Genomic DNA, 24,100 nt, shown 5'->3' on the forward strand with positions numbered 1-24,100 from the left:
TAAAAGCGACGAAGAACTGTTAGGCCGCTTTGAAAGAAGAATACTTAGGCACATATACGGAGGAGTACAAGAAAGCGGGATATAGTGCAGGCGCTACAATTTTGAGTTGTATCAATGCTATGAAAAATGCAACATCGTCCGGTTTATTAAAATTAATAGACTAAGGTGGTTAGGACACCTTGAAAGAATGGACACTGGAGACCCAAAACCCTCAGATATTATATCAAGAGAAAGTAGGAACCAGGAAGAGAGGCAGGCCAAGTTCTAGATTTAAAACTCAAGTCGAAGATGACTTGAGGAATCCAGGGGTCAGAAATTGGAAAGCCAGGGCGAAAGATAGGGGGGAATGGAGACTAATTCTTGAACAGGACAAGACCCACACAAGGTTGTAGAGCCAAAGATTATGAAGCCTACTTCATGACTGATTTCATATGATTTCGGAAAACAGCTGACTGTTTTTAAATAAATAAGCCAGTCCTTTTAAGTACAGCAAAAATTATGACTAGTTGGAAATTTAATTCTGTCTAATGATAGGCCACATATGGTATATATATTCTTTATTTAAAATTAAAGTTTTGTTGTATTGGAAGGGAGGGAGTTGACAAGTGACAGATATCTACAAACCCTAACAACTAAATGTTCGGACAAACGAAAATTTATTAAAAACGTTCATCTTCACAACAGATCAACAATACATTAAACTCTATCATTAATAACAAAATATTAAAATGGTTCTTAAGAAAGTTTCGGTTCGGTTTACACCGCCAGGCGCCTTTACAACCGCGGCAATCCTGTCTGGTATTGTTTATACTAAGGATTTACACATGTCTGGGTCGAAACTATCAATAATTCAATTAATTTACTCTTCAAATCGGTGACGGTTCTCTGGGGATCATTACACAATTTATGTTTTATCTTATGCCACAATGCCTCAAAACATTAGGGTCTGGACTGTTAGAAGGCCATTAGAGCACTTTAATGTTGTTGTCTTCAAACCATTTTTTTAGCTGTTTTAGCTATATGGCATGCAACACCATCCTGCTGGAATATAAAATTCAAGTCCTGCTGGAGATCGTGATCACTTGGTACAAGACTATTTTTCAAAATTTCTTGATAACTTAATTGCTGCGATAATCGTGCCTTCCACCACCTCATATCTTCCTAGACCAACTGATGACATGCACTGTCAAATCATAATTCCTTTGGGACACTTCACAGTTCTTTTGAGACAATCTTTATGGAATGCTTTATTTTTAGATCTGATAATTCGTTTTCGAAAGTCTCCCACGCAAACATCAAATTTCGATTCGTCACTGAAAATGACTCGTCACTGGAAATTTGATCGCTTTCCTTTATTTACATCATATTCTTTTATAATTACTTTGAATTGATATTTTGGATTTCTATCCTTTATGAGGCTGAGCTGAATATTAGCGGAGGGGTCACAGGTAACACATAGTGGATGGCGTCGAGATAACATAATCATCATAATGGGAGACTTTAATGTATAAATTTTCAACGAACAACGTGAATTAGATCATCAGAAAGGATTAAGGATGATAAAGTGTAAGCTAAAATTTTTTCAATATTATTTTTTTTACATACTTTTTAAATGTAAAAAGAATAATACACGCATGAGGATAAATCACCTATACCTATTTTAAATGATTTCAGTTAAATACATTCTTTAGAAAACGATACACTTGACCTTCCGGACTAAAAATATCGGACACATTTTTTATTTACGGAATTTTAATGTGCTTTTTGCTATCTCTAACGATTTAAAATATTTTGTCTTAAGTTTATACAAATACTTCTCCTGGTGAATAATTAAACTGTTAATATCGAATAAAAAAATATGGATACATATTGATTAAGTAACTAGGATTTTTTTGTTGAATTTTTTTGTTGAAATATAGATCAATAAACAATGATTTTAAAGCCATGAAAATTATTGTCTTTCCCTTTGAATTGTTGGCTACGATATGTTGAGAATACAGTAAAACCTCGATATAACGGACTACTTGGGGGGAGGGGGTGTCCGTTAAAGCCGAAAGTCCGTTATATAAAAATATGGTTAAAATAAATCAAAATACTTTTTTTTTAATATATATATATATATATATATATATATATATATATACACTGTAATTAGATATATATATAAAAAATACAAACTACAAACATTCTATGTCGACAAAATTCTATTTAAGTAATTGTCTTCGGACATTCGTCGTGAAGTGACGTTGCTGTGGATATTGACGCGCTTGCTGTCGGTAATCCCGTTTTGAACAAGTTTCGTTTGCTCTTTCCATGTTTGCTGTTTTTCTATGATCAACTCCCTAAATACAGTTTAATTTAATAATCAATAAATGTTGTTAGATAGTCGAGATGCGATCTTACCTCTGATAACTTCATTTTTAACAGTCTTGTTTTGTCGTCTTGTTTGCTATATTTACTTTCGTCCTCATTTTTAAGGTTCATAACTTCATCTGCTATTTCACTTTCAGTCATGATGGTATACCCAGGGTCACCTTCATCTACTTCTAGCGATTGTAAAACATCTTCGTCAGCTACATGTTCTCCGGCATTATTACGTATTGTCCTACAGAAATTAGTAACTTTCAACCCTTCTAAATCTATGTCTGCATCTTGGCCATCAAACAATTTCTTCCAACCATTTTAATGTTTGCTCTTTCACCTCCTCCCATGCTGCAGCAAAATTAAAAATTGTTGATTTTAACTTGTAAGACCTTAAGTTTTGCAAGGTACGTTGCTCTCTTGTATCTTCTGCATTATCTCCATCATACAATACAACCATTACTTCGTCTAAAAACTTTCTGCGATATATTCGTTTGGCTGCCAAATTTATTCCCTGATCCATGGGTTAAATAAGCGATGTTGTATTTTTTGGCAAAAACATACACCTGAAGTTTCCATCTTCTGAATGTAGAATATTTTCAGAGGCGTGAGCAGGAGCGTTGTCTAAAAGCAATAAACATTTCGCCTCTTCTGACGGTATTCCCAATTTCTCCTCTTGAAATTTTGTCACTGAAGGTACAATTTCTTTGAAAAATAAATTTTTGAAAATATGTGAGGTGAACCATGCCTTCTTTGAGCTATAATATGAAAGGGGCATATGATGCATTATGTCTTTTAAAACTCTAGGTTTACGAGATTTGCCAACCACTACAGGTATCAATCTATGCGATCCATCAACGTTAGCACAAAGCAGTGCCAAGATCCTGTCCTTGCTGATTTTTCATCCAGAATCCGATTTTTCATATTTGGAGGCTTGTGCGCTTTTAGGTAAAGTACGCCATAACAAACTAGTTTCGTTAACATTGTAAATCTAAGATTCTAATATCATTTCGTTACTTACTTGCTATATGTGCTACTAATTTTTGCCTAAAAGGTTCTGTTTCTTCTTTAGGTGCAGTTGAAGCTTCGCCGTAAATTCTTTTATTCATGATTCCGTGCCTTTTACGAAAGCCCCAGAGCCATCCATCACTTGCTCTGGTATGTCCATATGATTTGCTAATTTAATTGAAGCAAATTTCAATTCGACTGCTCGGACCAGGATCCCACTAGAACGTTGTTGGCCATACCATTTTAAGATTGCTTCTTCCAGTGAAGTTTCACGAGAAAATTTCATTCGTTTTCTAAGATTGCTATGCTCTCCTACATCACACATGAATGCAAATTTATTTATGTGGTTTTTGTTTTTATGTCCGAAAGTTTGCTTTTTTATGCCATATTGATTACATATATGAGACGCATGTGTAATATTAACAGTATGTTTTTATTTTTTTTTACATTTGTCCGGATTTTTTGTCCGTTATATCCGAAGTCCGTTAAATAGAGGTCCGTTATATCGAGGTTTTACTGTACATTCGTCATTTGGTCCCATGGCGGGGATGCTTTGGTATCTTTTCAAACCCATCTGAATGGTATACATCCTAAAATATATAGTATCCAGTTCACGATGGAGGTGAAAACTGATTCAATCCCAAGGTTTTCATCACTCTCTTTATCGAAAACCCACACATAACAATCGTTACTTGCATGCCAACTCTCATCATCCCCCTTCACAAATTAATTCAGTTATTAATACGCTTGTGTCCAGATCATTAGGCCTTTGCGATGATACAAGTAGACCCGCTTAGCTCTCTAGTTTAAAACAAACCCTCATCCAAAACGGTTACCGCGAAAGTCACATCAATAGGAGCATCCACAGACATCAATCTCCCACTCAATCTCAACCCAAAGACTCAGACCCTCATCATACAAAAGCTTTTCTTCCTTACGTCAAAGGTGTCAATGACAAAACTGACAAAATTCTAAAATCAAGAGGAATAAAGACAATATTTACCCCCCAACAAAAACTTTCATCTCTTGTCCGATCAATCAAAGACAACATTTCAAATGAACAACAACGAAATTCCTTGTGCAGACTGCCCCCAATCCTATATAGGCCAAACAAATCGTAGAATAAAAAATAGGATTTATGAACATTCCATTTCTGTTAGCAAATCCGACTCAATTTCAGCGCTAGGTTAACACCATCTTCATACAGGTCACAAAATTGATTTTGAAAACTTCAGTACCATAGCCCCCATCCACTTCTATAAACCAAAAATTATCCGAGAAGCCATAGAATTTGAAAAAAAGCCAAATTGTCTCAATAAAAGAGATGACGGCAAACGATTACCTTCGACTTGGGAGACCTCTCATAAAGAAAATATCGTCCGCTCCACCCGTAAATCAAAATTCTACCGTCAGAAATGTTCGCGCCAATCCACAAGCTGGCACCCGTCCTCTATTCCTAGCACCAGTAATGTCTGGGGACATTAGAAGAAGAAGAAGTAGTGTCTGGGGACTCGGAAGACTGAGACCTCGAAAGCCCCGAAGAAGACATCGCGAAAGCTCGGCACAATGATAATCGACGCGGTTCAACCCGAAAGACAGTTGAGGTCAATGTTAATTCCTCCTGTAATGGTATTAATCTTAGCTCTATTTTTAATATATACAGTGATGAGTGCCTTACCACCCGGCAAAATAGCGGAAAGGATAGAAGACAGATTAAGTTGTGAGATAGTACGAGATAAGGCTAGTTATTGACGTGGCTATTTCACTTCAGTCATAATTATACGGATGACCTCGAAAATATTTTATTTTAATAATTTCTGATGTTAGAATAAATGATTGAATAAATTAAGATATATTATAGTAAAAAACATTAATTATTAGCGATTTTAAATTATAAATCTTTAAGTTTATTTAATAATAAAAATAACTTAACTGAAATATTTGATGAAACTAAAGCTAGGTATGTTCAATCCAAAACAATTATTGTGTGTAGAATTGGCGTAATAGGTAGAGACGGGGTCTACTGACAAGAAGATTGGGGTTCAATTCACACCAAGGATAAAATTTTTGTTTTATTCAATCAAAAAATAATAGAAAATATGATACATATTGGGTAAAAAGTTTATATAAAAACAATGTTAAAAAATAGAAATACAAAATAATTCAAATTCAATTTCAGTTTTACAGTCTTCAGTTGTGATTGCAAAATAATCCGGTTAAGACTGTTTAATGCCAAATCCATCACTAAATTCTCAGTGTTAATATTAATTCCTCTGTACAGGTAATGATTTTTAAAACAATTAACAACATTGTAATGGATGCGCGCGAACAGTTGCCTGCTTTACAGCTAACCAAATCATCAAGCCATCAAAAATAATATCATACCGAGAAGTGTTTTTGCACGGTAAACAGAAACTTTTTATTAAAAATACAATTCGTGAAAATGGTTTTAATGGTCGAGGAAAAAGTGCAAATTGTTGTCTGGCATGTAAATGGATTATCAGACAACATGATTAGACAACAATTTGTAAATATGTTTCCAAATAGGCCGGCTCCAGCACGATCAACAATTCAGTCTATTATACGTAATTTTTTTACTTATGGATCTGTGTTCACTCCAAGAGGAGTTCGTAGACGAAGGGAGGTAAATCCAGATTTGGAACTAAGGGACACTTTAATTTGTGCAAGTATTGAGCAAAATCCTACCCAATCAACATCTCGTCTCGGAGAACAATATGGAATTTCAAGATTTAGAGTAGGTAAAATTTTAAAAAGACATGGATACCGTCCCTATAAACTTCATAAATCCAACGAACAATTCCCTGGGGATCAATATAGACGTTTAGAATTTTGTCAAACTGCAATGGAAATGTCACATCAAGATGAACATTTTATAGAGAACGTTTTGTTCACCGATGAATGTACGTTTTCATTGCAGGGCCGTCACAATTCAATGAATGCTCGGTATTGGTCTCGAGGAAATCCTCGTCAGATTTATGTCGCTCGTACCCAGCGTCCTCGAAAAGTAAATGTTTGGGGAGGCATAATAGGGAATCATGTCATTGGTCCATTTTTTATAGACGGTATGTTGACTGGGCGGAAATACTTGGAACTTCTGCAAAATCAAATTGTCCCAGCCCTTCGTAATTTACCAATACCTTTCAATTCCATATGGTTTCAACACGATGGTTGTCCCGCACATAATTCTCGCATCGTCAGTGAATATCTCAGTGCGACTTTTCCTAATCGATTGATTAGTGGCCACGGAGATATTTTTTGGCCTGCAAGATCACCTGATCTTGCACCTTGTGATTTTTTTATGTGGGGATATATCAAGTCCAAGCTATATGGAATTGAAGACGATAGGCCTAATTCTCTCCAAGAATTAAGAGAAAAGATCTCTGATTCAATGAGAGGTATTAGTCCAGAAACATTAACTAATGTTAGACGAAACTTTTATAATAGATTGGGTTATTGTTCTGCTGCTAATGGAGGCTTATTCGAACATTTATTGTAAATACATTTCACTAGAATAATTTTTTTTATTTTTATAGAATTTCTACCTATTTAAATATTTTTGGAAGTACATTTATTTAGAACGTTCTTTTATGTTTGAAGAATTATTACTTTATTTTCGATAGTACGACATTGTTTTTTTTGATAAGATTTTCATGTTTTACTATAAACACTTCTAATAAAAACTGAAATAAATGTCTAGTGATTTAAAGCAAAACGATATAATATCTGCATAATTTCAAATTTTTAAAAAAGTAAAACCTTCTTGTGGGATTTGAACCCTGAGCGCCTGCATGAGAACATCGTGACTTGAACTCTGATCTATCAAACTTTTATATTTCTTTAGTGACAGTTTGGGTTATTGTTCTGCTGCTAATGAAGACTTATTTGAACATATTGTAAATACGTTTATTTACAATTTTTTTTTAATTTTGTAGAATTTTTACTTAAGCAAAACGATCTCTGCATAATTTCAAATTATTAAAAAAAAAAGAAAACCACATGTGGGTTTTGAACTCTAATCGTCTGCGACGTCTGTGTCGAGTTCTTACCACTAATCCACGAAGGATACAGGTTACTCCGTGACAAGAGTGTATTAAATCGTCACATTATAGTAGAAATTATTCTAATTATTCTTGATTAATAATTTAAAACTTTAGATTAAATAATTACTATTAATTAAATTATTTTATTCACATTTTTGCTTTATTGTGGTCAATCAGTTTTTACTTTATGTGAAATTAAAAAATGGAAATACGTCACACATACGTCACACATAATAATTATGACCGAGGTGATTTAGCTCGAAGCTAACGTCTAAAGGTGTGAGACTATCGATTTATAATGCTAATTATAGGTTTCTACCGATTATTTCCCACCTCTACTATTTTCATCTCTTTTTATTTCACAACGTATTATATTTTCTATCTTTTGCGTTATTTTGCCGGTTCTTAAGGCACTCATCACTGTATATATATATATATATATATATATATATATATATATATATATATATATATATATTTATATACATATATTTATTATTTTATATTATTTATACATTTATGTCAAATGGTACAATTTTTTTACAGTGCAACTTCAAATGCTGTTTAATTAAAAACATCTCTCCTATAATTAGCAATAAGCTTTAACAATGTATTTGTTAGCAAAGGAATTATAAAATTTACTGCTTGTAATGTGAAATTTTGCAATATTTAATTTAATAGCCAGTAAATAAATTATAACTGTTGGTGTTTGGTATTTTGGAAGACTGTAAAGAGAAAGTTAAAATTGCCATTTGTTATCTTCATGATCTTTACGTAACATTCGTTTTTTTTTATTAATTGAATAGTAAACTCTTGAAAAACTCACGCTACGCTTGCAATGTAGAAATACCAATAAGACATTTCTTGTTTAAATAATTTGCATAACTGCCATTATATCGTAAGTTTGTCGTACATTTAAATAAAAATTAAGTTTGTATTGACGGTATTAGTGTATAAAGAAAAGTTGAATGATAAAGAGTATTGCATATACGAAGGAAGAAAAAAATGTATAAAAACATAAAGAATGAAGTAAGTAGACAAGCTACAAAGAAAAACGAAGAGAATTTAATATAGAAACGCATAAAATACGTTTAGTTCAACAAATGGTACTGTCAAAATTACACATTAAAAGTATGTTGACAGAACTTCATAGCAGCTTTTCTGGAGGACATTTTGGAGTCAAATGAACACTTGCCAGAGTTCGAGACTGATTTTACTGGATCAATTTTCGCTTATGTAGAAGATGTAGAAGATTGGTGTAAGAAAAGCGATTTATGTAGAAAATGCCCTAGAACAAGACGTCGCGTCGTGGTAAAATGGCACAATATCTTTTCAGAGAGCCTTTTGAACGACTTGCAGTGGATATTTTCGGTCCACTTCCGATAATAGAGAAAGGAATGGTCGCAATGATTTATTTTTCAAAATGACCTTAAATAGCATCCCTTTCTAATCAAGAAGCGACTACAGTAGCAGAAGCATTCACAACACATGTAGTATCAAGACATGGAGTTCCTTTAGAGTTACATTCTGATCAATGACGAAATTTTAAATCAATCCCAAGGCCAGGCTCGACATGCATGCTACCGTTACAACTTTCGAAAGAGGTGATCCAGTTTGATTATACAATCATAAACATAAGAAAGAACTTTGTCCGGAAATTCAACGAAACTGAGAGGGTCCATACACCGTCCTGCAGAAAATACACGATCTAATCTACCACATTCAGTTTTAAAAATTAAAACCCATATATACAGACAGATATGATAGAAAATAAAAACAACTGTCTTAAAAACCTCTGATTACAACAAAGGAATGATTCAATCAATTGTTCTTCTAGCGACAGGAAGATTTAAGAAAAATCACTGATAACGCCACTGACATGAGTGAGAATTTTGAGACAAACTATATTTGTTATTGTTATTTGTTTATTTGTTAAATGTATATAAACTTATTCAAATTCGAACTTTTTTGAATTTATCAACATAAATTAGAAGTAAAATAAATTAAAAATCATTTTTGACTGTTTATAAAATGGTTTAGCAATTATCATATAATTTAAAGTTTATAAATATAAACAAAAAATATTAACTGCTTTTAACATTTGAAACAATATTTTCTTCTTAAATTGTAGGAGTACGAAAAATTAGAAATATATATACAAAATAAAATCGGAGAAGACCAGGCAGGTTTCACAGCGGGGAAAGCATGCTTAGATCACATTTACACGGTCGAACAACTAATAGAAAAAAGAATGGCCAAAAATAGATCCGTCCATCTGGCTTTTGTTGATCTTAAGAAGGTATATGACTCAATACCTAGAACCAAGCTATGGGAAGCAATGGAAGACATCGAAGTTCCACGAAGATTAATAAACGCGGTAAAAGCACTCTACAAGAATAACGAAGTAGCTATCAAAACGGGCAATAGAATATGCAGGCCATTTAAGACGACAAAGGGACTACTACAGGGTTGCTCCACATCCCCCACCCTGTTCAAAATATTCCTGGAAAAAACCCTGAAACCATGGAAAAGAAAGTGCGAAGGAATGGGTATACCAGTAAGGAACGAATATCTATATACGCTAAGTTTTGCCGACGACCAAATAGTGATCGCACAAGACGAGGATGACCTCAGTTTTATGATGAGAAAACTGGAGCAGGAATATACAAAGAATGGGATGGAAATAAACCTAAAGAAAATTGAATACCTAACAACGGAGAATACAGAAATAAAACAGCTGGAAATAGACGAAGGTAAACAAATCAAAGGAACAGACAAGTATACGTATTTAGGTTTCATAATATCAAACAAAGGAACAACGGAGGAAGATATAAAAAATAGACTAGGACAAACAAGAGACTGCATACGAAAATTGAACCCGGTACTATGGGATAAGAACATCAGCATGAAAACAAAGAAAAAAATATATAATACCATGGCAAGAAGTATCCTCACTTATGGGTGTGAAAATTGGACAATAAATAAGAAAACCAAAAACAAAATAAGAGCAACAGAGATGGAATTCCTAAGGAGAAGCTGCAGAGTAACAAGAAGAGACAGAATAAATAACATGGAGATTAAGAGGAGAATGGGAATGAACTCCGACATAATAGACTACATCGAACAGAAGAGATTAACATGGTACGGACATGTCAGAAGAGCAGACCAAAATCGGTGGATAAATAGAATAACAGAGTGGAGCCCGATAGGAAGAAGAAAGAGAGGCAGACCCCGAAGATCTTTCAGAGATGAGGTGGACGAAGCAATGAGTAGAAGAAACCTACAGGAAGGGGACTGGCTAAACAGGAAAAATTGGAGAAAACGGTTGAGTGAAGGAATACAGTGAAAACTGTGGAAATCCTTGTATATATATAAATTGTAGGAGTATCGTCCTTTCAGAAAATGAAAACAACTATCCAGAAATTACGGCATACTCTATGATAAAATATTCCGGAAGAAATAACTTCCTCCGTTCGGCTCTACAGATAAGGAATACTTTAGGAAAAACACCCCCCTCCCAAGGAGCAGTGAGACCTTGACGTTGGTGAACACCACGGACCAGCTAAGGACTGGTCTAACAACGTTGCGCGAGTATGGAATCCGGAGAAGAGTGCCGGATTTCACTGTCTCACAATTACCTCACAACCGTTCTGATTTTAAGCACCTACACCATTATTTGTCATAGTAGAAGGTCTTTTCATTCTCGGTAGTGGTCGCCGAATCTGTGAGGTGAGCACGAACGAGTAGAAGCTAAGGATGGCTTTAACAGAGAGAGAGATGAGACTGAGACAGATCTCCTTGTCATGCTCCTCTCTGTATATCCACAGAACCACAGAAAAAAATCAAGCCAGTAATGAAACAGTGTAGGTCGAGGACTTGGAGTAGCGCAGAAACTATACTGCAAGGCTAAAGGGTTGCTTAAACACTACGATGCGGACTCCGAGTCCTCAGAAGTTACATAGGTTTCATTAGCCTTCTCCCGACATGCGAGGTTTTATCGGGAGTGACCGTTTATTTCCTAGTTTCTCGCAGGATAAAAATAGACCAAGAACAATTAAATCAAATAGATTAGGGAAGAAACTGTATATCCTCACGCATAAAACCAGAAAACTCTGGAATTGAAGAAAGAAGAAATAATGAAGAGTAGTACTTGTAGTCACAAAAGGCTTGACAACCACGACCGAAAGAGTTATTGCGTAAACGAGTGAGTTTATGTGGCGCAGCGAGGAAAAGGTTTAAATACCTGTTGAAGCAAGGCATTGATCGAAATTAGGCTCTGAATCCCACTAAGAAGCCACGAAAACCAGATATGGTTGAACCAAAAAGCAAATTATCGAAAAGCACATTACGAGGAAAATACATCAGAAACGCAGGCTAAGAAGAAAGTATTGGAACCGGCGAAAATAAGTCATCCTATGGACAGGCGATAAAGTCGATAATATAAATTGTAATAAATATATTATATAAATTATGTCTTAGTGTAAATAGTGTTAGTATAAATAAATTTAAAAAGTGTAAATAAAAACTAAATAAACTAAGTATTAGAACATTTTAATAATAAATTAAAATACCGTAAATTAAAAGATAATAAAGATTTCACTACGATAGAAATGATACTCTCATTGGACACTACATATGTATAATATATTAACTACAAATTTGGCTTGGTAAGAATTTCACAAGAAAGCCACTCTGAGTAGCTTAGGTAAAGTTATGCATTCACAAGCAGAGCTAGACCAAAGACAATCAGCAAAGAACCAAATATTAAGGAGATTTGCACGAATTACACAAATTACATAAAACATAAGTAATGTTGGACTAACTCAAGAGACCTTTGTAAGCCATGAGCCTCCTTACAAAGGATTTATTAATGAACTACTAAAGAACTTATGTGATTTATTCTCAAATGCATGACACACCAAGAGCATGTCTGCTTATTTCAAACTTTTATTTTGTTAAATTTACTTTTATTCCAAGATTCATCACCAGAAATCTCGATACAGCGACAGTGGAAATTCCCACCGAAAAAGGTAAAATGCAGATTATAATAGCTTCTGAATACTTTTCCGGTGACAAAGATAAACCTACGCCAGAGGAGTTAAAAACCTCATCAGTTGGTGGAGCAAAGAGAGCGGCCAGCTTATTATTGGATGTGGCGCTAATTCTCAGTCGTGTATGGAGCAGCACAGATACAAACAAAAGAGCTCGTATTAGAATATTTGTTTTACCTACAAACCTACATTTACCGTTACAACTAGGAAAGAGGTACTCTAACTAGCTGTTTTACTACAAATATAATTCAGAACTGACATTTATCTGCTGAGGTCTCAACGTCGGATCACAGAATCCTGCGTTTCGAGATTACGGTGGAGCGTGAACAAATCCAGTCCTGTCATATACTAAAACAGGCTGACTGGTGATCACAAGACAACAAATTAAGGTCAGATGTTGATGACGTTTATTATACGATTGAAATCCTAGAGGAACTCCAAACAACCTCACATTAGTTAAACCGTAAGATAATAAACTGTTATAAAGAAGTCTGTTCCGTTAATAGAGAAGTTAGAAGAGAGTTCCGAAGTGGCTTGGTGGAACAAGAAATTAGAAAAACTAAAGTCTAGTGCATGCAGAGCCTTCAACAAAGAAGGTAATTGGGAGGATTACAAACAGGCTCTAACAAAATAACACCAAGTTACGTAAGTATAAAAGGAAAACATAGAAATAGTCCTGCAGCGGGATCAATAATTTAGCTTCTGCAGTCCGCCTTATAAAAAGTTCGATCTCGAGAGAGCACTGTAACTGCATTGGACTGCTTAAAAGCCGAATACTGAGTTTACGGAAACTACAGAGAAAAACATTTATTGAGGATGAGGCAAAAACTGAGCTTCCGAAATCTGCATACAGATCAACAAGAACATCAAAGCGTCTAGCGAGAAAAAAATCTACAAAGAATATAATCGAATGGGCTATTAATAGTTTTAAGCCCAACTAAGTATTCTGGAGAGGATGGTATCTTTTCAGCTCTGCTATAGCAAGGAATCGATATCCTACTGCCACACCTAGCAAAAACAAATATTCAAGTTGAGTTTCATATTAGGCTATATTTCAAAAGGATTGCGACATATTAGGATCTACTTTATTCCTAAGAGGGCCAATTGCCCCCCAGAAACTCCAGACGAACCAAACTCATATAGATTCAGCAATATATACACTTATTAATCAACAGACTCTAGACTCTAGGTAAGAATGCCGAGAAAAACTCGATTGACTGGCGGAAAAAGCTTGGATCAGCATAAAACATCTCTTACTGGGAAGTATACCCGGTCAATCACATGGTAAAATGTATATTGGGAGGACATGCATATAATAGGGCTGAAACACTGCGAAAAACAAGCAGACATCAGTTCAGTGCTGCTATAGCAGGGTTCCCTACTGGTAATTCGCCAATCAATTGGATACAATGAGACAATTCTGGAATGGTTATTAATTAACCTGAATAATCTGAAATTAAGAAATGAAAGTTGTACAACAGGCCAATTAGTTGTAGTACGATCGTACTGTAGTGGAAATAAAAAGTTGGCAGAAAAAGAGCAAGATTAGGAGTCGTGAGAAAATAAAAAGATAGCAAAATAAAAAATATGGTCAAACAATGAGCAAAGATATTTTTACAGTGATCATGTTTTTATTTGTACTATTCTCCAGTGTGATAATCTTTGCAGCATATTAAAAACACACTGCGCTCCAAAATTAACGCATAATTTTAAAAACCCTGGTAAATCAAATAATTTTAATGTTTCGATTTGTGTGCTAATATATTATTGTTACACCCGGTATATTGTAAAATTTATCGAAAGAACGGTAAAAAACGCTGATGTTTTTACCATTTTTTGCAAAAAAATTAAAAACGTTTAAAGGGATTTTTCAAGTTTATTAAGTGTTTTTTTTTTTAAATGAACCACCAGCAGCAAGAAAATCGAAATTTGTCAGAAAGTGAGTGTTTTAGAATCATTACTCTTCGCGAAGAAGGATATACTCAAGTAGAACTCGCTGAACGTTTTAACGTCACACAGTCAACCATTTCAAGAGTGTTAACACGTTTTTCTGTTACTGGAAGTAACTCGAGAAGACCCGTCAAGGCCGTAGAAGGGTTACAACTCCTAATCAAGACCGGTTTTTGATACTTCGGACATTGAGATAAAAGTTTGTTACCAGTACTTCTCTACAAAATGAATTTTTGGATCGTTATAACTTTAGAATCAGTCAAAATACGATTAGAAGAAGACGCCGAAAACGACCTACACCCTGGAAGGGCACTAATTGGCCCATTATTGACCAGAGACCATAGAAGACAAATATTGCATTTTGCTCGTGAACATGTTGATCGGAATAATGACGATTGGGGAAGAATATTGTTCACCGATGAATCCAGGCACTGTCTTTTTTCTGATGACAGAAGAAGGCGAGTGTTTAGAAGGCCTGGGGAACGCTACACACAGTGTAACACCGTAGGGACTGTACAGTATGGCGGCGGCTCGGTTATGGTGTGGGATGGGATTAATTTAGAGGCTCGTACGGAATTAGTTAAAATAGATCGGGTCGGCTTACATCGCAGAGGTATATAACAGACATTTTAGAAGAGCATGTCGTGCCATTTGCACCATTTATTGGGGATAATTTCATGCTTATGCAAGATAATGCCAGGCCACACACGGCAAGAATTGTGCAGCAGTATCGTCAGGAGGTAGGAATTCCTGTCATGGATTGGCCTGCGAGAAGTACTGACCTCAACCCAATAGAACATGTGTGGGACATCATAGGCAGACGACTACGACAACTACCTAATGCACCAAACACATTAGATGAACTGTTTTTGCGGTTGGTTGAAATTTGGGATAAAATTGATCAAGAAGAAATCAGAACGATTATTCTCAGTATGAGAGATCGTTGTCAAGCAGTAACAAATGACAGAGGAGGCGATACTCGATACTAGTACACTTCAACTTTAAAAATTTCAATTTCGTCATTAATTTATAATGTTAATTTGTTTAGATCAGTTGTTTGTTTAGATGTTTAGATTTATGATGTTATATTGTTAATTTCAATACATTTTTTGTAAAAAAAGAAAAGTTTTTTATTTAAGATGTTCTAAAACAACCATAAAGCAGAAAAAGCAGAAAAGATTAAACAAAAATTTTTTCATTACAACTCAAAATAAGAATTTTAAAATTATGCGTTAATTTTGGAGCGCAGTGTATTATATTCTTCAACATGTTCTTTAACCAGGCCAAATTTCATTTGATAACACTAAGAAATGCGAGATATTTGATAATTAATGACCAAATATGAGCATTAAAAACAAAGAAATAGTTGAATTTCCTTGCCCGCAGCGGTTTTCTAGTTTTAAATTAAAAACTGTAATTATTGTTCCGGGAGTTAAACAATGTTGCAAATTATCTCGAGCATAACGTAATTAAATTTCATTGAAGGTTGCAGATATTGAGTTTCTAGAAAAATGTATCAAGGATCAAGTGCAATGTCCACAATACATGGACTTCGATCGTCGAATTATATATTTATAATTTTAAGAGGACAAATAAAAAATGGTCCTACAAACAATACACATTCAGTAAAAATATTAATTAATTATATAAATATTTTATACATATTAATTTTCATAAAACTTCTTCAAAGTTGCTAAATTTAATTGTTTTTTTTTCGGACGTTGATTTAAATTATAACCACATTGAACGGGCAAAAAAGTTAATAGCATTTATTAAAAGCGTTTAAAAAATAGGAAGACGAAAAAATGAGAGAATAATACAGTAAAACTTCTGTTAAAGGACATCTCTCCACAACGGAAACCTTTTAGGTCACCGAACATTTCATATGTGGGTAAATAGAAAGACACCTCCGAACAACGGACTCTGTTCACAACGATTCCGGACAATGTTTGCCTTTAGTTTTTCTTTTCAAGAAATTATTGTAATTTTATCTGCCAACAACGGACAGTCAGGTAAAGGCGGTTAAAAGACTAAAATTGGGGCTCCGGAAATATAAATATGTAAATAACTTATTGTAGCCATAAAACTAATTATTATATAAGTAGGTACTATCCGTTGCAACATAATTCGGATGGAATTCCCCAGATTAAGAGACTGGGTCGATATGAAGATAATGTTTAATTAATATCAAATTATCACTAAATGGGCTTCTATAAGAAGAAAGTTTATTTGAAAAGAACTTCATTTTTCTTTTGTCGTTCATTTAGAACAGCCGTCAGTGTAATAACTATAAATATGAGTGATATAGAAATGAATAGTGACGATGTCCTGTACATTCCTGCCACTATTTCAGGAAGCGAAAGACGAGTCTGAACCTGAAAGACGTTCTGGTTATATTCATCTCACACACGATGCAAAGCAAATAGTGCTTAACGTTTACAACGGTAAGTACTCGTTAAAAATACTCTTTAGTTAACCTTCCTAATATTACCTATTGTACCTATTTTTTCTTAGGTCTTCTTTCGACGATGGTTAAATCAGAAGCGATCAAAAAGACGGTTTCTTTGAAGTGCCACGATCCACTGTGTACGAACTTATAAAAGACGGTCCAGTGTTGCAAAAAAAAGGATTCTGGTGTCTATCGAGTATTACCGAATTTTCATTTATCAGCTATAAGGGAAACAATATATCATATGTAGTCAGTGAATAACTTACCAACCAAATAAAGTTTTGAGTGAATTAAAAAACAAAGAAATAATCTCCGAGTGTCATAAAACTACTTTTTGGAGGTTTTTAAAATCTAATGGTTTTATGTTTAAAACAGTGACTAAACGGCAGACAATTATGGAATCCAGTCGTTTAATAAAGTGGAGGTTCAATTATTTGGAGAGTCTAAGGTCTTTAAGGAGTGAAGGGAAAACTTGAACTGTTTGGATGAAACTTGGTTTGACACCCACGATATAGTTAAAAAATGTTGGACCGATGGTAGTAAAAATTGCGTCACCAATGTTCCTCCCTCTAGAGGGAAGAGAATTTGTATTTTACATTGTGGGGGAGAATCAGGGTGGGTAGAAGATGCTTTATTACTCTCTGCTAAGAGTGTAAGTGATTGCCGCTTAAATTATCATCAAGATATGGACAGTACTTTGTTTGAAAAGTGGTTTGTGCAACAATTACTACCTAAATTAAAAAGAAATAGCGTTATTATAGAAGAAAACTGCCAATTTTATTAAGTGGCTATTTACCTGAAGATATTTATAACGCTGATTATCGAGCCTTACCAAGTCAAACTTTTACATTTCGTAATGAAAAGTACACTGAGGTTAAATCTGCTAAAGAAAGGCTGACCGTAATATTGTGTGCAAATTTAAATGGGGAAAAAGAAAAACCTTTGCTGATTGATAAAACTAAAAATCCTCGATGTTTTAAAAATATTCATGTTGATAAACTCCAAGTCCACTGGTACTACAACAAGAAGGCCTGGAGATGACCAGAGATATCATGACAGATTTGCCGCACAAATTTGACAGAAAAATGCAACGTCAAAAAAGAAAAATTCTCTTATTCCTAGACAAAGCATGATCCCATCAGGATATTTAGTTATCTAACATATCGATAATATTTTTGCCACTTAATACTACAGCACATTGTCAACCTTTAGACCAAGGAAAAATTAAAAATTTTAAATTCCCGTATAGAAAGTTTTTGATGAGAAGAATGTTATCATCTATAGAATGTTCTTTATCAACGGCTGAACTAGAGAAGCCAATAACGACAGCTAACGTCTTAATTTGGATTGTGGCAGCATGGAGAGACGTTTCAACCAAAACAATTGAAAATTGTTTTATTAGGTGCAGTTTTTTAAAAAACGATAGTAATGGAGAAGAAATTATGGAAAATCTGGAGCTAAAGAGATGGAGTTGAAATTTTTTTGAACTACCTAGAGATTGATGCAGCCCTATTGACGGAAAACTCTGAAGTAAACTTAGCTCGTTGTGTTAGGATTTTAAAGAAAATGAAGAGGTCTCCACAATGTTTCCGACAATGAGAATGACGATAGAACTTACTACAACTGTAAGTAATTTAAACAATGCTTACCTAAAATTAAGAGAATTTTAAGAGAGGTGTTTTCGCAGATATAAGCTGCACCATGTCCTTTCATGACCTGATGAAAGTCGAATGTAAAGTGCGCGTACAAGGGGATGTTTCAAAACCATTTAAAACCAACAGAGGACTGCGCCAGGGAGATGCGCTATCATGCACGCTGTTCAACCTAGCGTTAGAAAAAGTTATGAGAGATTCGGGAATAAACTTAAAAGGTACGATATCTACCCGTAGTATACAAATAATGGCATACGCTGATGATATCGTCATAATTGGAAGAACCCAAAATGAAGCAGTGGAGGCTTTCACACGTATCAAAAATGCCGCAGAAAACATCGGACTTCTGATTAACATCCAGAAAACTAAATATATGCCGGCCATATCAAGAATTCAACAAAATAACTTAGAGGTGCAACACGAAACGATAGAAATGGTAGAAGAATTCTGCTACATAGGATCACTGGTAGACTACAAAAATAACATATCCAACGAGATAAAAAAAGAATATGCGTGGCTAACCGCTGTTATTTTGGCCTGGGCCCTCAACTAAGAGCGAGAAGTATGCCAATAGCAACAAAGTGCAAACTTTATAAAACAATAATACGCCCAGTGCTCACCTACGGATCGGAAACATGGGCAATGACGACCCGAGATGAAGAGTTACTGCGAGTTTTTGAAAGAAAAGTATTGAGGACCATATATGGCGGAGTAAACGAACAGGGTCTGTGGAGAAGGCGATATAACTTTGAACTCTATAGACTTTTTTTTTGATGCAGATATTGTGAAGACCATCAAAATAAACCGCCTAAGGTGGGTGGGCCACGTTATGCGGATGGATGAGAGTGATCCCACTAAAATAACTATGCTAAACAGGCCGGTCGGAAGAATAAGAAGGGGGCGACCTAAACTCAGATATCTGGACGATGTACAGGAAGATATGAGGGAGATTGGAGTGAGGTGCTGGAGAAGACAGACACTCGATAGGGAAGGATGGAAGAATGTTTTGAAGCAGACCAAGGCTCACGAAGGGCTGTAGCGCCAACTGATGATGATGTCCTTCATCAGATTCGGAAGCATTAGTCAAGATTTGATAGGTTGTGTGATACTTGGATATTAAATTTTTAAAAGGTTGCTGGATAAGGAAAGAATGTGTGTAATCTTTGGAGATGCGGTAAGTTTATAGTCTTAACTTCTAGGCTTTTTTGTTTTTTGGTTGTGATTTTTCTTAATTAGTAGTATTTTTAATATAAATTTGCCCAATTATAGTGTGTGATCGGACCCTTAGTCTAACAATGGTAAAACTCTTACGTTGATAATTTGTTTTAGTCTTATTCTATTAATTATTATGCAGTCGATCGTTAACCTTTTGCATTCTGCCATCGGTCCTTTAGTTAATGGGTTTACGGGGGAGCTACGTCTCTATTCACAAAGTATTATGAACGCAAAGTTCAATGAGGTGTTACCCGTTACGGTTTATTGCCTTTAGAACGAAAACTATTGCCATTCGAAAAAATCTTAAGAACAATATTAAATCGTGGATTGAAACAAAAAATCAAGAATGGTGGTCGGAGAATATGCAAACGTTAGTCAACAAGAAGAAAACTGCTTATCAGAAATGGATAACAACGAGAAAGGAGGAAGATTACAAGATTTACAAAAAATTAAATCGAGATGTAAAAAGAGAAGTAGTGAAAAGTAAAAATGAGATGTGGGATCGAAGATGTGCAGAGGTGGATAGGTTTATGGGTGGAACAGTTGGGCAAGCGTGGAAGGTGATAAAGTCTTTCCGGGGGGAAGGAAAGGAAAAATCTAACTTACAGTTAATAGATCTAAAACAGTGGAAACACCATTGTGAGGTCTTATTGACAGAGGATAGATGTAAATTCCAACAGATCGAAATGGAATAAATATCCGAACATACACAAATAATTGAGATAACAACCGGAGAGTTAAGCGATGCCCTCAAAAAGATCGAAAAACGGTAAAGCAGCAGGACCTGGAGACATACCAATTGAGTTAGTAAAGTATGGACCAAACATATTATATGAGATGTTGGTTCAACTATTTAACAAATGATTAAAAAGACAAAATATCCCTGATGATTGGAATGTTGGACACATCAGCTCAATATTCAAGAAAGAGGATAAAAGCAAATGCTGTAATTATAGGGGATAACTGTTATTAGCTCAGTGAGGAGGTTATAAGGTCGAATAATAAAAGAAAGAATAGAATCAGAATACGAAGACATGGAAAAACAAAATGGATTTCGTGCAGGAAGATTGTGCACTGATGGTATATTCGTTCTGCAGCAGGTAATCGAAAAACGGAAGGCAAGGAATCTATCTATCCACCTATTGTTTGTAGATTTAGAGAAGGCATACGATACTGTACCTTTGAAAAAACTGTTTCAAACATTGACGAAAGTAGAGAGTATGTTAATGCTATCGCAAATATGTAAAAAATGCAAGAAGTGTCGTTAAAGAAGGAAACTTTATATCTGAATCATTTCCAATAACAAAGGGGCTTTAACAAGGATGTTGTCTATCTCCGACCTTATTTAAAATATATATTCAATCATCGCTAGACCAGTGGGGGAAACAAGTATCCGGAATGGGAATAGACATAGGCGGTGGTAAAAGTCTAACAACTTTATTTTTCGCAGATGATCGAGTAGTCGTAGCGAATGATGAGGAAGACATGGACTACATGTTTAGAAAACTAAAGAAAGAATATGAAAAATAGGACCTCAATATGAATATGTCAAAGACAAAGTATCTTAAAATAGGAGATGATGAAGAAGATCCAGAGTTAGAAATTAGAAATATAAAAACATGTAATGAATATAAATATCTCGGATCTATAATATCTAAAGAAGGCACTACCAAAAGACATCGAAAACAGAACGCAGCAGGAAAAAAAGGAGTAAACATTCTAAACTCTCTACTATGGTCTAAAGATATTAGACAAGAAACGAAACTGGCAACCTATCGAACCTTGGTAGAGACTATTATGACTTATGAGGCAGAAATTTGGCAAATCACGAAAAAAGATACAAAAAGGATATAAGTAGTAGAAATGGATTTCAGGAATGAAGATATTAGAATGATGGCAAATAGTGTATATTCCAGTGTAGACAGAATTGAAACGAGACAACTAATGTGATATGGTCACGTGAAGCGAATGAATGAAGATAGATGGCCAAAGAAAGCTTTAGATTGCATACCACATAAAGAAGAAGAAGGGGAAGGCCTTCAGTTGCCTGGGAAGAAAATATACGGCACATAATGAGAGATAGAGCCATCAAAGAAAACGAATGGATGGACAGAAAACGATGAGATGGCGGTCGAAATGCGAGAAGCGGCGGAGGCTGCTTATATAGAACGAAAACTAACTACCGAAAGAATGGAAATAAACTGTCAAGCTTACAGCTCAAAGACCCTGTGTCCTGTGCCCCTTTTAAAGTATAAAAAATCAAAAACGTCTATTATAATACTGAGTATATACATTGACAATGAAATTGAAATATTGAAAGGTCAAAAGTTTCTCATTAGCCGAATCAGTTTTTACATCCGTACACTTTTATAATGAGACATTAGCAAGGCCAGACACCGAATTGTTTTAAAAATTATCCAAAGTTCAAAGTATCGCTATCAGCTCATACGAATTGAAAGTATGATACTGTAATATCAGTGCAAACATGTTTAAATTTTTTTTTATTACTTTAGATCGAAGGTCGTAAAAAATCAGGAGATATGCTGCAATATTAAATTGTTGGGAATATTTACTTTTTCAATAATGTTATAATGTTCAATTTAAATATAGACGAAGCAACAGAAATTATTTTTAATTGGAAAAGAGCAGGAAAAACTACAATTTAGTGTTACTCTACAAATTACCTGCAAAATATTCTACGTATAAGTTATAGCAATTATTGTCCGATACTGTTGGTATAACATCTTTATTTAGGCAGTTTTTTATCATTTTTCATTTTCTTCCATTTATATTCTCCTTACGCATACCGACACCGCTGCCTGTAAACCAGTCACTACGCAAAGCAGTGCTACAGGCCGTCTTCTGACAGGCTGTTAAATAGCTGCGCCGATTTTTGTTTTACGTTATCTAAAGCCTTCGAGAGGGGTGCTTCAAGACTGACCTAGTTTTGTGGCAACTGACCTTGTAAGATATGAACTACACTGTGAATTTGGAATAGACAGTCGCTTTTTTGACTCTGAGTCTTCCACTGCACCGATTGCCGCTTAGTTTCAGGTAGACAAGGCGAAAAGCTCGGGTTTCGTTCGAAAAAATATTCCCATGAGATTTTTTTGCATATTATCTTTCATGAGATCCCCCAAAATAAGTTTCAAAAGGTCGCCCAGGCGAAAAGCTGTTCAATTTTTTTTAAACAAATTGTAACAAATGAATTTTTTCGGTCCGGGTAAATTTTTTTCGAATTTTTTGGGCAATTCTGGACAAAATAGTTCTCATATAATTATTGTTTTTTTTTCTAGAGTCCACGAATCATTTTAAACCAACCTATATTGTTTTATATTATAATTTATGCTAACGTTTTGTGCATATCATTGTCTAAAAATACGGGAAATGACGACCGTTGCCTAAATACGTTTCATCTATTAATATTGAATCAATTAGGTAAATCAAGAGAACGTTTTCGTTGTTTAAAATCTGTAAAAGAATAAGCACACATGGTTTCTAATTATAGAAAAAAAATATCATTAACAAAACTTTCGAATAGTAATAGTTGGTCATTATTTGACATAAAATTATTTCATAATTATTATACGATTATCATAAAAAACGCAAACCTCATTCTTACGAGTAATAGCCATCATTATTAGCACGTTGAGTATAGTACTAGTACGAGGATTTATGGAAAAGTTCTTAGTTTAGTAAAGCAATAAACAAAATTTGAAAGTAAATGTATTTTCCACAAGGAAAAAATAAAATTATGATAAAAGTCAGCTGCATACCACATATCATAGGGTACGTTAAGATAGGCAAAATGTCCTCACTTCTTCTTCTTCATTTGGCATCATAACCCTGGATGGGTCTTTGTCTGTCTGGCTGTGTACTTCCGTTCACACCTCTCTTGGTTCCTTTTCCTCCATTGTCTTATATTAATGGTTTTCAGGTCGTCTTGGACGTCATCCAACCATTTCGTCATGGGCATTACTTTTTTCCACCTTCCTACCGGCTTCCACTGTAACATCTTTCTCTTGAACGTTCTGAGTTGGGCTTCCTTTTTTTTCGTCATTACACAGGTTTCACAACCATAGGTTACTAGGGGTCTAATCAAAGTTCTGTAGATAGTCATTTTGGCTCTTTTGTCTAATAATTTCGATGTCATCAATCTTTTATTAGCATAGTATGTACGATTTCCACTGGAAATACGTGCATTATTTCGCTACTTACGGAATTCTTCTGATTGATTTTTGTGACCAGATATGTGAAGGCATCCACACGTTCAATAGTATAGTTGTCTATTGCTATATTATTTTCATTCTAAGGTGTTCTGTTGATGGTCATGTAGTTAGTTTTTGTTTCGTT

The 24,100-nt window shown here is 34.8% G+C and overlaps 1 protein-coding gene across 1 annotated transcript in view; it reads right to left on the reverse strand.

The window, feature by feature from the left end:
• The window catches only part of Abcd3 (ATP binding cassette subfamily D member Pmp70), a 92,951-nt gene that overhangs the window by 37,531 nt on the left and 31,320 nt on the right, over positions 1-24,100 (reverse strand). The window lies entirely within an intron of this gene.

Source organism: Diabrotica undecimpunctata, chromosome 5 (genome assembly GCF_040954645.1).
Source record: "Diabrotica undecimpunctata isolate CICGRU chromosome 5, icDiaUnde3, whole genome shotgun sequence".
NCBI classification, from domain to species: domain Eukaryota; kingdom Metazoa; phylum Arthropoda; class Insecta; order Coleoptera; family Chrysomelidae; genus Diabrotica; species Diabrotica undecimpunctata.